The sequence below is a fragment of the Polypterus senegalus genome, chromosome 14 (genome assembly GCF_016835505.1).
Source record: "Polypterus senegalus isolate Bchr_013 chromosome 14, ASM1683550v1, whole genome shotgun sequence".
NCBI classification, from domain to species: domain Eukaryota; kingdom Metazoa; phylum Chordata; class Cladistia; order Polypteriformes; family Polypteridae; genus Polypterus; species Polypterus senegalus.
In genome coordinates this window covers 90,054,335-90,068,280 of record NC_053167.1, presented here as the reverse complement: position 1 = coordinate 90,068,280, position 13,946 = coordinate 90,054,335, and the positions used below count along the sequence as shown (strand labels likewise).

Below are 13,946 nucleotides of genomic sequence, written 5' to 3'. Positions count from 1 at the left end.
ACCTTTAAGACAGGATCTTTTCTCTGTAAGTGTCTGCCTCTCTAGTGTGAACTGGTCCCAGAATACAGTCTCTAACGTCCCCAGTGGCTTCCTATGTCTGAAGCTAGACATTAATAACTAACAAAAGGTGTGCCCATTGGTGGTCCTTGTGTCCTTAGTCACATTGTGAGGATTACCTATCATGGCTCCCTGGAGCATTTCCTTTCTAGGGTTTAAGCAGGTACATTGGACATTGCTGTAAACACATGAAATAAAAATTTGATTTTAAGTACAACAATAAAAGAAATACTATCTCTGGAAGATGGTTTTGAGTGAAGCTGGGAGTTGAAATAGAGTGGTTGTGCCAGGTCATTAATGACCAGCACCACCTTTTAGTCTGTGATCCTCCCGTTTGATTCATTACACTAGGCAGATAAGTTGTCCACACTTCAGAATGAGGACAATGTTGTTTTGAGCAAATAGCAGTAGAAGAACTAGGAACTTGATGATCAGCAGTGCAGTGAAACTGTTTCATTTCATTTAATACATACTGCTTGTGCTGTCAAATGCTGGCCCATATGTTCACCTCCAGCTGTGTGTTCTTCTGCCAATTAAAAATATTTGCACCTTCAATGTATGCCTTGGGCCTCTGGCACTGAAATGCTCTTCTTTAATTATTTCCATACAACAATGAGCTTTGTGTGCTGGCAAAGCACTAAAGGACTGAGGATCAAACCTGGAGAAGCCAGCACACATGAAGAACACAAGCAGAGAAGAGCAATCAGTGCTAAGTCTATAAAAAAGTAAAGCCTTTATTGTTAGGCTATCCAAAAATCAAGGTTAGACTTTCTGAGTGAGTACAAGTGACACAAATGAGGTTTCATCTCAGGATGGCAGAGCTGATACTCCATGATAGGGTGGGCAGCTCAGCAATTTGGGAGATCCTCAGGGTAGATTCACTGCTTCTCTGGACCGAGAAGAGTCACCAGTTGAGGTGGTTTGGGCATGTTGTAAGGATGTCCCTTGATCAGCTCCCACTGGAGCTGCCCCAGGCACATCCCACTGAATGAAGACCCAGTGACAGATTGAGGAAACACTAAATGGATTTTATCTCTCATCTGGCTTGGGAAGTGAGTAGGAATTCCACAGAAGTGGTGGAGTCTCTAGCTGGGGACATTGGGGAAATGCCAGACCTCCTGATTCTTGTGACGCTACTGTTTAACCTGTTCCTCGGGGGTGCTTAGCCCCCTGAACAGACCTTCCTATAAAACTATGGAAGAGATGGGATGTTCATAGGGAGCTTGCTGTCAATCAGGTGGCTGGCTCCACATTGTCTTTAAGTGCTGTCTCATTGCACTTTGTAAAAATGGCAGGTACTTGGCCCCACACAATTGATAACTGCTCCCTTTTTATGGCTGTATAATACTGTATTATACTTTACATACTTGCAGTGCTTGGTCCTAACATCTGACATCCTACACAAGGCCTTAATGGGTGGTCTTTCAAAGCCCCAAGATGGTGCACCATACTCAAAGTCACAGAGGCATTCTTTATACTAAACATCCTCATTTCTTTATTTTCTCCAGGTGCAGGGTTGTACTTTGCTTTTTCTTTAGCACTGCTTCCCCTTCAACAAAGTTGTTTTTCATCTTATTTGTAGTCCTTATTTCAACATTGAGTTCATATAGATTTTGCATATATTCTATTTGTTCCTTTATTTCACAAAGACAGTGCATTGGCATTACAAGGAGTGTTTCAAGGAAGGTTTATGTGCCTGTGATTAATCCTGGTCACATTTAAAGAACAAAAATACACCAAGGATGGAGATCGGCCTAATGGATGAGCTGATCATCATACACATTAAAGGTGTGGCATTACTTGAATTAAATATTAGATATTGTACAATATGTCTCTTTTATATTACTCTAATTATTATTATTATTATGTATTAATATTAATGTGAAAAATTTGTGAAATTAGAGAAAAATACAGAAAATCCCTATCATACAACACAGCAGTCATTTGTGGTTTGTACTGTATGTATATAAATCACATACATACAGTATATATATGGTTTATATAACTACTGTATTATATACATTTATCCTTATGTTTCATACTGAAAACTGAATGTGTGCAAACAACAGATTTAATAGAAATTATTTCTAAATTTGTAAAGATGAAATCAAGAAAAATCAGATCAATTGTGAACTTTTTGCTTTTTTATAGTTGTAAATAACTTTAATTAAACATACTATTGCTATTTACTTTTTAGAACTGTACTTCTGTTTATAAAATGAAACTCCCATCAAGCCATGGACCTATTTCCTTTTGTTATATCTAAATACAATACATAAAATATACTCAGTCCTAAAATGCTTAGTCAAATGTATTTTTATTTGCCTAATATCTGGTAGTTTTCTTTGACATCACTTTACCAAGAATTCTGAACATCTATAAAAACAAATACTGTATTTACCTTTAACCCACATAAAATACATACATGAATGTCAGTGTAAAGATCAGAAAACTACCAGATTACAAACAGAATGTAATTTAGGTAACATTATATCAAAGGGTTAAATGGAAATAATCCCATATTTATGAAACTCTTATGTCACAGAAAGGGTCATATGATTAGATTGGGGTGCTCTTTACAGCTTCACCCTGGGCAGCACAAATGCTAAAGCCAGCCCTGATTGGAGGAGGTAGACAGGTCAGCCATAATAGCGCACAGCAAGGATAAAACCTCTTTAGTCAGGGTATTCCTAATCTCTATCATTATTTGAAACTTTTAAATTACAGTACTGTATTTTCAGCCCTTGTCAGATTTAGGAAAAAGCCAAATCCATCCAAGCATATGATCTTAAAACATCATTCCATTATTCATAAGCTCCCACAGTGACGCCTGAAGCACCCTTGCTTTATTTTGGGTTAACCATTTCCATTGTGAAATACACTTTTTGTCATTTGACTCTGGATAATCTGGGGCCTCATTTTCTCCAGATAAGCCCTATCTGCTGAGTACACCTCTCAGTAAGTGCTCCAACCCAAGATAAAAGTGCCAGATAGAGCACAAAATAATAATTTGATTTCAGCAAATGCTGCCTTCGTCAAAGGGCTTAGCCAATAACACAAATAAAACTGTGACAGTATCAGCTGAGAATGGCATTCTCTTTACTAAACCAATGGCCCTTAATTGAATTAAGTGAGTCTGAGAATGTTATGTTATTGTACAACTGAAGGACACTCCCTTGCACTGTTAGGTCGAACAAAATGTAATCCAACTGAATGTTCTAGATACCGTTTAAAAAGCAAGTGATTAGCAGGCAAGAGTGTGAATGTTATTGAATTCCTTACTCCAAAGTCAAAAGCTCTGTAATTTGCACCTCTGTAATTTGTCTCTTCATCAGAATTAAGCAATCCACAAGGGTTTATATGCAAAAAAGGCAAAGTCACAATAACAGCTCTGAGAAATAAATCATGTTTAATAGTATTCTTTAAAATCAAAATGAAACCTGCTGGGACTTTTAAGTTGTTCATAGATACACAGAAACAAGAAGTCTAATTAAGGACAAAGTTCAATAAAACACGCAAAATGCCCTCTGGGAAGGAAATACCTTTCAATAAAAACAAGCAGTGACATGGAACTTCTGGAAGGAAGAATGAACAGCAATGCTATAAAATATGGTGCATACTGGCTACTGTGCCTAGAACGTATTTGACACGAAAGTGGAAGAACTTCATGCCATAAGAAAACCATTTACAATTTAACAAATAAATAATCAATCAGCAAACAATCTTTCTTTTGTATTGCATCATTCTACTATGGACCCGAGATGCTTGAAAGTTCAAAAGTATGCTGTGCTCACGTGCCACTTGACAGACAGGCAAATGTTAACTCCACAGTTAGGAAGAGGAAACACCTAAGTAGACTGTTCTGAGCAAGCAATTGTACCTGAATAGATTACGTGATGGTGATTATCCAACTTGGTCAATAATATAAGATAAAAAAGAATAACCTGGTCAATCAGAAATGGAACTTTTGTGGTTGAATTATATTTTGATCCACTTTAAATGTATTTAGTTTGCTCACTCAAATTCAGAAACACATTTACACTTTATCTTGAATTGCTTACTGAGTAACAAATTAATGGCAACCTTGCATTTCTTCCAAAAATCCAACCAGAAATGCATGTGAATATGATGAAGTGGGAAAGTGAAACAAGTGTGAATTGTGAACTTGAAATAGCATGTGAACGCAGTATTACAGCACAACTGACTGTACTGTTGGGATGCACAAAGGCTACGTGACCTGCTGAGGGTCACGGGTGGCACTTGGTGGGTTACAGCCCAATGCCTACTAGGGCACACTACACAGCTTTTAAAGATAATTGCTGAATGTTAATAACTGAAAGCATGTACCAATAACTAACAAATGATTCCACCGACACCTCATCCAGAGATGATTCCTGTTTGGGATGCCAGGATATAAGTATGGCAATAATCGGGTGTGGAAAATACATTGATTGGCTGGTTGGGTGGACTGACTTTTCCACCTTCACTGTTTTGTTGTTGAACCTTAAAAGAATATTCCACCTAAAAATGAGATTTTTTATGCACTACTTTCCCCATATAGTTTCTATTAATTTTTATTCTCATGTTTTCATGCTGAACAGAGATAATTTATATATGTGCTACAGATATAACAAGCATCAGGAATATACTGTAATAGATATAACAGGTGACCAACACTGGACAACATCAAACAGTATCAAAAATGTTCATAAAAAATGCTACTCAAGTTGCATAATCTAGATGTCAAGCCACACAATGCCATACATTCACCGTCCCAGACATGCATAATCATAGCTAAAATATCGTTAAATAAACCACTTCTGGAAAAAGCTCTCATGAACGAAAACGGAGCGCACTCAGGTGCGAATGTGCATTAAACAGTAAATCTGCCTGCCATCGTTACATTTAAATTCATAGCAGTGAGCCACAGCTCGAGTACATTAGGTTTATTTAGTGGCTGCCCTTGAAACTTCATGAGTGAGGTGACCTTCTGCTTCTTGAAGTATTCCAGATATGCACAAGTCCGGGGCATGTTCACCTGCTGATAATGTTTCAGTTGCTTCTCTTTAATTTTTAATAGTTTTACACATCTCTGAGTGGATGCATTTTGCTAATAACATATGAAAAGCAACATTAGCCAATAAAAAAGAAGCTCTGCCTGTGCTGGATTCCTAGCCAGTGAATACGGTGGGGAGACAGATCTTCAAATCATTTGCGTCTGAACGCGTTCCATTTTTATGATCGAGAGAATGGTCGAGAAGTGTTTTCATAGTTTGCATATGGCTTTAAAAATAAATATAACTCCAGAAAGAGAGCCGTTTGTAGAGTACCTTCGTCATTTCTGTATCCACAGGGGACATGTCCTTATTTGTGCCAGAATCGCTGCTACTTTTAATGTTAGTGGCCTTTCCCTTAAGTCATATTAGAGTGGTTAGGTCTTTGGCCACTTTTGAGTATTTTTTTGCCCTTAAATCACAACAGCAGCATTGTTTGCATGCTATTTTTTCCTTATGTTGTCAATTACAGAGCCTATTTCATGGTTTAAGCTATTCAACTATCCAATATCAAACCTGCATTATCCAGTTTAATAATTCCTTTTTCTAAACAGACTAAATCAAATACAAGGTTGTATGAAGACAACATGTATCAATATTTAGCACAAGGTGAGAACCAACATTGGCTAGGGGGCCAATCCATTGCATGGCACACACCCACATTTACTCAGTCAGAATATACTGATTAACGCATTCCTATTAATCATGGCACCAAGGCAATATTATTACTACTTCTACTATAGCGAAAGTCATCCATCAAAGGTTTAGAGGAACATTCTGCCAAACAGTACAAAACTGTCTACAATGATGGCGTCTTTGAAAGTCCTGATGGTGTTACTTAGTCTCAGGATATTTCAGAACTCCTGCTGTAAACCATTAAACAGCCTTTGCTGACCAGGAGGAGACTGGGAAAAGTGTGCTTTATTTGTTTGCACGTTAATAATGAATGCCCCCATCCCACCCCATTACCTTAGCAGGGTGCTGAACAAAGCTGAATTTAACATGTACCACCAATATGCAAAATGGCTGTAAGAAATTAACAATAAAAGGATGGCTTTCTCAGTAATATGTAATAATAACTAATTTAAAAAAATCAGCTCATGTTCAAAATGATTGCAAAGATGAAGTCGAAATGCAACAATAGCAAAGCAGAAATCAGCAGGATGGCATTACTTCAGAAGACACACACGCAAGGCCATCACTCGACACGTCAGCTTAGAGGCAACCAGAGCCTCCACAGGAAGAAGGGACCCACTTGAAACAACCCAAACATGCAATGAGATGAGTCATAATGTTGAAGGTAATTCAAACAAGGAACTTTAGATTAGATTAGATTAGATTAGATCGGGAGACAAAGTCAGAGAGGCGAGACTGCGCTGTTTTGGACATGTGCAGAGGAGAGATGCTGGGATATTAGGAGAAGGATGTTAAGAATAAAACTGTCAGGCAAGAGGACAAGAGGAAGGCCTAAGAGAAGGTTTATGGATGTGGTGAGAGAGGACATGCAGGTGATGGGTGTGACAGAACAAGATGCAGAAGACAGGACGATATGGAAGAAGATGATCTGCTGTGGCAAACCCTAACAGAAGCAGCCGAAAGGAAAAAAAAAAAGAAGAAGATTAGATAAAATAAAATGTATTAATACAGGACCTTTATATTACTTAAACAGGCAGGCAAATGTAAACCCCAGCAACCTCCATTTAAAAAGTCAAGTGAAGCCTGTAAGGTCTGCAAATGTTTTTGTTTGTGGTCCATATGTTTGTCTGGAGAATAGAATTGGCTGCAGAGCTTTTCCAAGTACCTAATATGTTGGAAAGAAGATAATTTTCATTCTTATATTTGGCTGTCTCTCTAGGAAAATATGACTCTGATTGGAGTGTTCAGTAAAACAGAATTTCAGAGGGCACTGAAAGTGCAAGCCACTTACTAACAGAAGGCTGTAACTGGGAAGAGAAACCTCAACTCTTTCAGTCTAACATTCATTTTTTTATAATTGTGTCACTTTGGATTTCTTGCTTTTACTGTATGATTTAAAGACTCAGTCCCATGTTACTGCCATTCAGACTTGTGCAGCCATCTGAGTGCTACAGTGGAACTAACCTATTAGCAGCATCAATGCGGAGAAGGCAAGGAGCAAATAAGAAACCAAAAATACATCTATCTTCTGTACTCCACAGGGCCTGAAAGGCTAAGTCATCAGGTAGAAGAGAGTAATGAAATTAGGACAGGGCGGCAGTCTGTCACAAGGCAACCACACTCATACTGGGCCAGTTTAGAATCAGTAATCAAATTAACATGCATGTGGGAAGATATTTAAAACACCATAGAGAAAAAAACACATACAAGTACAGTACAAGAGGACATGGAAACAGTGACCAGTCTAGGATTTTCAGCCTACCCCATGGAGCACTGAGGCAGGAACACTAATCACTGTGGCACTCAAACGTTCACATAGATTTTTGACGTAAAACATTTATAGGCATTAATGTTCAGGCATTGAGCACATAAGGTTCTTTGTACACCTTTAACTTTTACAACTGACTTTCAAATGAGAAGTTCACAGAACAGCTGCCACCATATTTTATACAGCAGGTGAAACTGCAGAGTAAAGTCTCTTGCTTGAGGTCACCTTGTGAATCAGTTGTGCAGTTAACAGTTCAAATCTTCAGCCACGTGGCCACACTGCCTACCTGTAAATGTGTTTCTGTCTTCTAAATGGAGTATTTACTACGGAGCATGCATATACGATGAGCTTAGGGATGGAATTCATTATGAAAGTCTCCATATAAAAGAAAGTGCCCCCCTTACTAATACTGCACGTATTCTATGCGTGTTCTTATGTTTGATCCTCTAACTAAAACAATTCCATTCTTCTATGCTGCCAAGACCCCAGGAAAACTGAAGATGCTCCCAATATGCTGCAGCATATGCCGGCTTAACGTTCTACCATCTGTTTTGTCTCAGGTGTCACTTTAAAAGCTCCGGTATGTTCTTTCTATAACCCTTACCTCACCCTCTACTCCCCCTTTGATTTGCTGAAACATAAGGCCAGCGCTTTGCTTTTCTATATCAGACACTGTGTTCTTGTTCATTCAAGCCATTCTGTGAAGGTACATTTTTTGATGTGTTTGTTAATTGCAATTATGTAGATAAACGTGGCTGTTTTACTAATGCAACAAACAGAAGAAAGTTCTGCTGGAATGGCGAGGATGCTGCACAGCTCATCTTGCAATTTTTAATTTTATTTGTATAGATTAGTGTTTACATTGGATTATACTATAATCTTGTTCACCTAGTAACAGACGTTATTCTTGAATGTCCAAAGGTAAGTTTTGTATCTATTGTTTTTTCACAGTTTTTGTCCCATACACTTACTTTTAACACTAATTTTAACTAAAAAATAAAAAGTGTACCACAAAATGGCTTATGATTGAGGTCAAAAGGTACTAGGCCAAAGGTGAAACAAATGCCTTAAAATTCCCAAGTAAATCCACTTCAGAATCTCCCAGTCCAATAAAACACACCATCTGCATTTCAGTATAACAACAAAAAGAAGTTAAACAATTAATGTTATTCCACATTTTGTTACCATCTTTTCTGAGGGAAGGACAATGACAAATTCATGAGAAATAAAACACGTGAAATTAGGTATTTGCCATAAAATTGACACTTACAGTGAAAAAAACAAAATTGACAAACTGCGCTTATACTTCTCATTAGACTCTTTAATAATCTTAAAATTCAAAGGCTACACCCACACTACCAAGTTTTCATTTTTTTAACCAAACCTGTATACCTCTAAGTGTTTCACATAATTTACAAAATTATCTCTGCATCTCTGTCCACAATGAAATGAGCAAAAATGCATATGACACAGATGTTCATCTACACTCGACGTACGCACACCAGAGATAATGCCAGTGGACTTGGAATTTATTGTAAAACTTTAGCGACTGGTAAATGATTTGCCATTTGCACAAGTATGCAATATTCAAACTGTAAAAAAAAATGCAATTTAGATGAAAACAGGTAAGCAACACAACAGGTGCCATGGAAATCAGCTCTTCTAGGCCTGCTATGTTGAAATAAGGTTTTTTTCTGTGAAAAGTGACCAATCAGGTAATGAGACATTGTAATGAGCAGAAGCCAATCAGGGAAAGGCCATGTAATAAGCACGAACCAATCAGAGTCTGTGTTTTTGAAAAATGGTATTTTCTCCCATCCACATTACATGGCTGAAGCTGTTGTTTCCAGAAGTATATAACTATGGAGAGCATTTTCAAAAGTATCTGTTTTTGGGGTTGGAAACACAACAGTAGTAAAGATGAAAGGTGAAAACAAGAGACTCATTTTTAAATGAAATTGTAGTAGCAGAATGTCAAGACTTTGATCAACAACTGTATACGATGGTGTAACAGAACACTTTAGAATATGCTTTGGGAATCCAGAGAGATCTTTCAAGCTACACTGTAACTAACCACATCATCACACTAAAGATAAACAAGATCAATGATCAAACGTAATATAAAGAACTTTAATAAACGTGCTCTTAGTTATATTCAGTTGCGCCAAACCACCGTTTGCATGTCATAAATGCTCTGACTACACACCCTGCTCTTAAGCTAATCCAGCAATATGGAAGAACTGGAAACAATGTTATTACAGCTACACATGTGCAGGCTCCTTAATTATATTGAACTGTACCAAATCATGAGCATTGTCCATTTGGTCTTTCCAGCCTCATATGCTTCTTCTGTTTTATTTTCAAAAGAAGCACTGCAATAATATGTGGCTGATGATGGCTGGGAACTCATTAGCAACATGAATTGTGTGGTTGCAGGATAAAGAGTTCTTGCCACTAGGCGTGCTCATGGTTTGTAATATCAGTAGTCGCAAGTCCTGCACAAAATGACTACAGAATATGAATGTGTTGCCCGTCTTTGTAGGATGAGGAGCTACATCCTTTAATAATACAAACAGTCCCACTTAAAAAAATGATAAAATTCCAAATTAGAAAAACATCCTCTGTACTTGTTCAAAGTAATGTAAATTACCCTGTACTAAATGTGTGACTTAAAAAAAAATCCTCTTGGAAAGTAATCTTCACTCTGTAGAGCGATTACCTGACACTTACAAAGGTGTGTCAAGTAATTACAATAGGATCCGGTTTCCCTGTCAGAAAATGAGCTACTGAACAATACAGTGTCAGCCCCCAGGTATAGGATGGGATTCAGTAAGTAAAAATAACTTCAAAACTAAACCGACTTTGGTTTTCACAGGGGTCATTGTTTACAAAGTATTCTTATACCTTCTGAGCGCTATTTAATTTCAAAATGCTGGGCTGCATTCCCAGATGCTTTCAATCTGAAAAGCCGGGCTCTGTTATTCCATGGCAGTCTAGCCCTGGACTGATGAAAACAGAGGTGTTTATTCCTGCCATGAATGAAACCGGAGCTTGTGTTTGCCTGCCAGGGATTATAAAGGATACCTTAGCATTTCATTTGCTCTTTAACGTCCATCATCTCCAGCATAATTTTTCTTAATGCAAAGATAAATACAGATTAATGTTACCATGGAATGTATTGAGTTAAACAATGGCTTACACCACAATAAAAGCAGAAGAGTTTAATAGTAACTATTTTAATGAATGCTCTTCAACTGTGTGATAGCAACAATAGCCATGTACTACATATTAAGGTTAAAGGAGGAAGTAAATGTGTGTAAATTACCATCTGAGTGAGAGCTGTTATGCCAAGCTTCACCAAGATGGCAGTGCATAAAACTAGAGAAGCATTAAAACATAACTTAAATGCTGCACTTGGCACAGCACAATAAGTACCAAGCCTGCCATCCATTCTAGTGGTCTAAGCAGTGTACTATAAACTCCAAGGCTGCCTGTTCATTACATTGAAACAGTGTGATCTGGTGGTGCAGCAGACAGTATTCATACTACAAATCATTGGGGGCTCAGGTTGGAGATGGAAAAAGGGGAATGAATGCTATTTACTTTATAGCACATTAAGGACTCAATGTATTTATAAATCACAGGAAAATGATAACAGGCTTCATGCTGTATGTTTTAACAGTGGCGGCTAATGATAATTAACTCTTTTTTGCACAGTTTGATGATGTTGGAGTGGTTTGCCAAAGGAGAACTCCACAAGATTAACTGTGCATGTAAATGCGGATTTTTAGGAAACCAGCTTTCTGCCTTAGCCGGGTTATTCACATTACCTCAGTTATGCATATGCACGGAAATGCACTGATTGTGATGTAATGTGCTGAATAAGATGTTAGACAGTAAACCAAGCTACCGATAGTTCATCACCCAGCACAAATCACATAAGCTGGTAGTGCTGCAGTCGTAGAAGTATACAGCATAACAGCTGCAATGTCCATGGCTAATTTGTACATCATTTTGGATAAATGCATCAGCTAAAAAGTTCTGTTTTAATGTAAATATGAACAGATCTTAATCTTGGGATAGACTGGTGCAAAACCAACATCATGACATAAAAATCAGGAAAACACCATCACATCAGTTAAAAACCTATCAAATTTGAATAACTTATATTGAAAAAATTTCTGTCATATATTTATGTTAGAAGCTAAGAAATAATAGCAGTTTTAACTAAACTTTAACAGTAAATAACAGCAGGATTTGGGTGAAGACAAACCTGCAGGGTCTGAGGCTGATGTAAGACTGCAACAGAGCACTACTGCATTAAGACAATCACAGCCAACCTTTTTCATTATTTATTTTTATCATAGGGGTCACCTGAATTGAAAGCACATACAGTGCAAATGATATAAGCACCAGTTCTACAGCTCCTTTTGGATTTCACATTTTAAAATGCACCTTCTATTCAGTAAACCACTGGTTCATGCTGTAAATCAGCTGGTCATTCATACCATGTGTAGAATTTTACAAACGTCTCAGGGCATTGTGCACATGGTGAAATGTGTAATTTACAAGCCTGTATTTTTAAATATCTAAACACAAACCTCAAATTTGAAGATTCGTTTAATGCTCTGCTACCATTACCTATCAGCCAAAACAAGCAGGATGGGTAAGAGAACAAATATTAGTTCAATTTACAGATATTCTGTTAATCGGGTTTTAGAATGAAACACCATTTAGCATAAACCCCAACAAAATCAAAACCAGTTAAGTCAATAAGTACACTGACTTGCGTCTTTTGCTGATAATTGTGATAGAAAAGTGCTAAATATAAACAAAGGCAGACCTGTATTATTGGGGAAAAAAAAACAAACCTAAAATTGAATAGAAAATAATTGTAAGAATTAAATAGGAAACATTCTATATATTATGACATGGAAACTAACTCTTAAGAATTAAATTGCACATTGTGTTGGACAAGTGCGCATTCCTCCACCTTCTCTATTTTTAGAAAAACCTTTTTCAGTTACAGATTTACAAAAGCTAGAAATGAGCACAAGACAGCTGCAAATCATGAACAGAAAAGCAGTTCATAGCATAATTCTTTTTTTTTTGTAAAAACTTGATTGCTATGTATTGATTGTAATAAAATTAATAAATAAAAAAAAAAAAAAAGAAAAGCAGTTCATCATGGGCTGCACTGTGTATCTTGAAGTAGCACTCATTAATTTCCTTAGGACGTAACAGTAGAACACCAAAAATGGATACAATCTCTAATGACATATTATCTAGATGGGTAGTGCGCTGTATCAGAAGGAACCAAGGAGTGGGCAAATGCATGTTTTGTAAATGCCTTAACACAGTTTTACTTTTTAAAATAATCATTAATTAAGCATTAAACTATATATTATCATGGAATCACAACATAATCAATCCCAGGTCACACATTTTGCAATGTGGTATCTGACTGTTGCCAGCCGTGATCCACCAATGTTTGGATTACAAAAGCACTCAGAAGCAGTTTCACTGTAGCAAATCAAAAGAAGAACTTTCATTCTTGGCCGAATCGAGACTACTTCTAAATGTTGCAAAGCAGAGTGCTTCCGGGTGGTGCCAGCTGAACACTCTCTGTTTCACTCAGCCCCCAACTTTCTGCAACTACACTACACACTTCCTGGCCACAATGCAAATCCTGCCAATTACGCCAAATTTTTTATTCATAGCCTCACACTACAATCCATGCTAAGTTGCAAACTTTACACTGTGGCAACTGCCTGTGGACAGCTAAGAGCCTGCAATGTCTGGATTACAAAAGTCCTCAGATGCAGTTTCTCTACAGTGAGAACAATAGAAGCACTTCCATTCTTGGCCACACGGGGACTGCCTGTAAGCACTCTCTTTTAATCAGCCGCCACCATTCTGTGCAGCACCACTACACGTAATACTCATGCAAAGTGGAAATCCTGCCAACTACACCAAATGTTTTTTGTGGAATCACACCATTATCCACCCCAGGTCGCACATTTTGAACTGTTGTAACTGCTGTGGCCAGCTGCAAATCTGAGATTGTTAGGAGCTGGTTCCTTTTTCTGCATTTTCATAGGTTGTATGAAAATCCTGTTAATTTTACACTTGACTTTGTTTTTTTTTGTTTTTTTGGGTCACTGAAAATAAATGTAATATTCAATTTTTACTATTCCTTTTTGTTTTGAGCCATTTTCTGGCTTTATGTAAATTTCCTGGCCTACTCTCATACTTTGCCTGCTCACAGAAATTACAGCTGATGTCTAAATTATAAAAGCTCTGAGAAGAAGTTTCTCTGCAGACAGAACAACACAAGACCTTCCATTCTTGGCTGCACAGAGACTACCCTGAAGAGCTTCAATCGGAGCAGCACCTGGTGACGCCAGCTGAGATCCCCCTCTCACTCCTCT

General features: G+C 37.5%; 1 protein-coding gene across 4 annotated transcripts in view; it reads right to left on the bottom strand.

The window, feature by feature from the left end:
• The window catches only part of ccdc24 (coiled-coil domain containing 24), an 89,547-nt gene that overhangs the window by 13,414 nt on the left and 62,187 nt on the right, over positions 1-13,946 (bottom strand). The window lies entirely within an intron of this gene.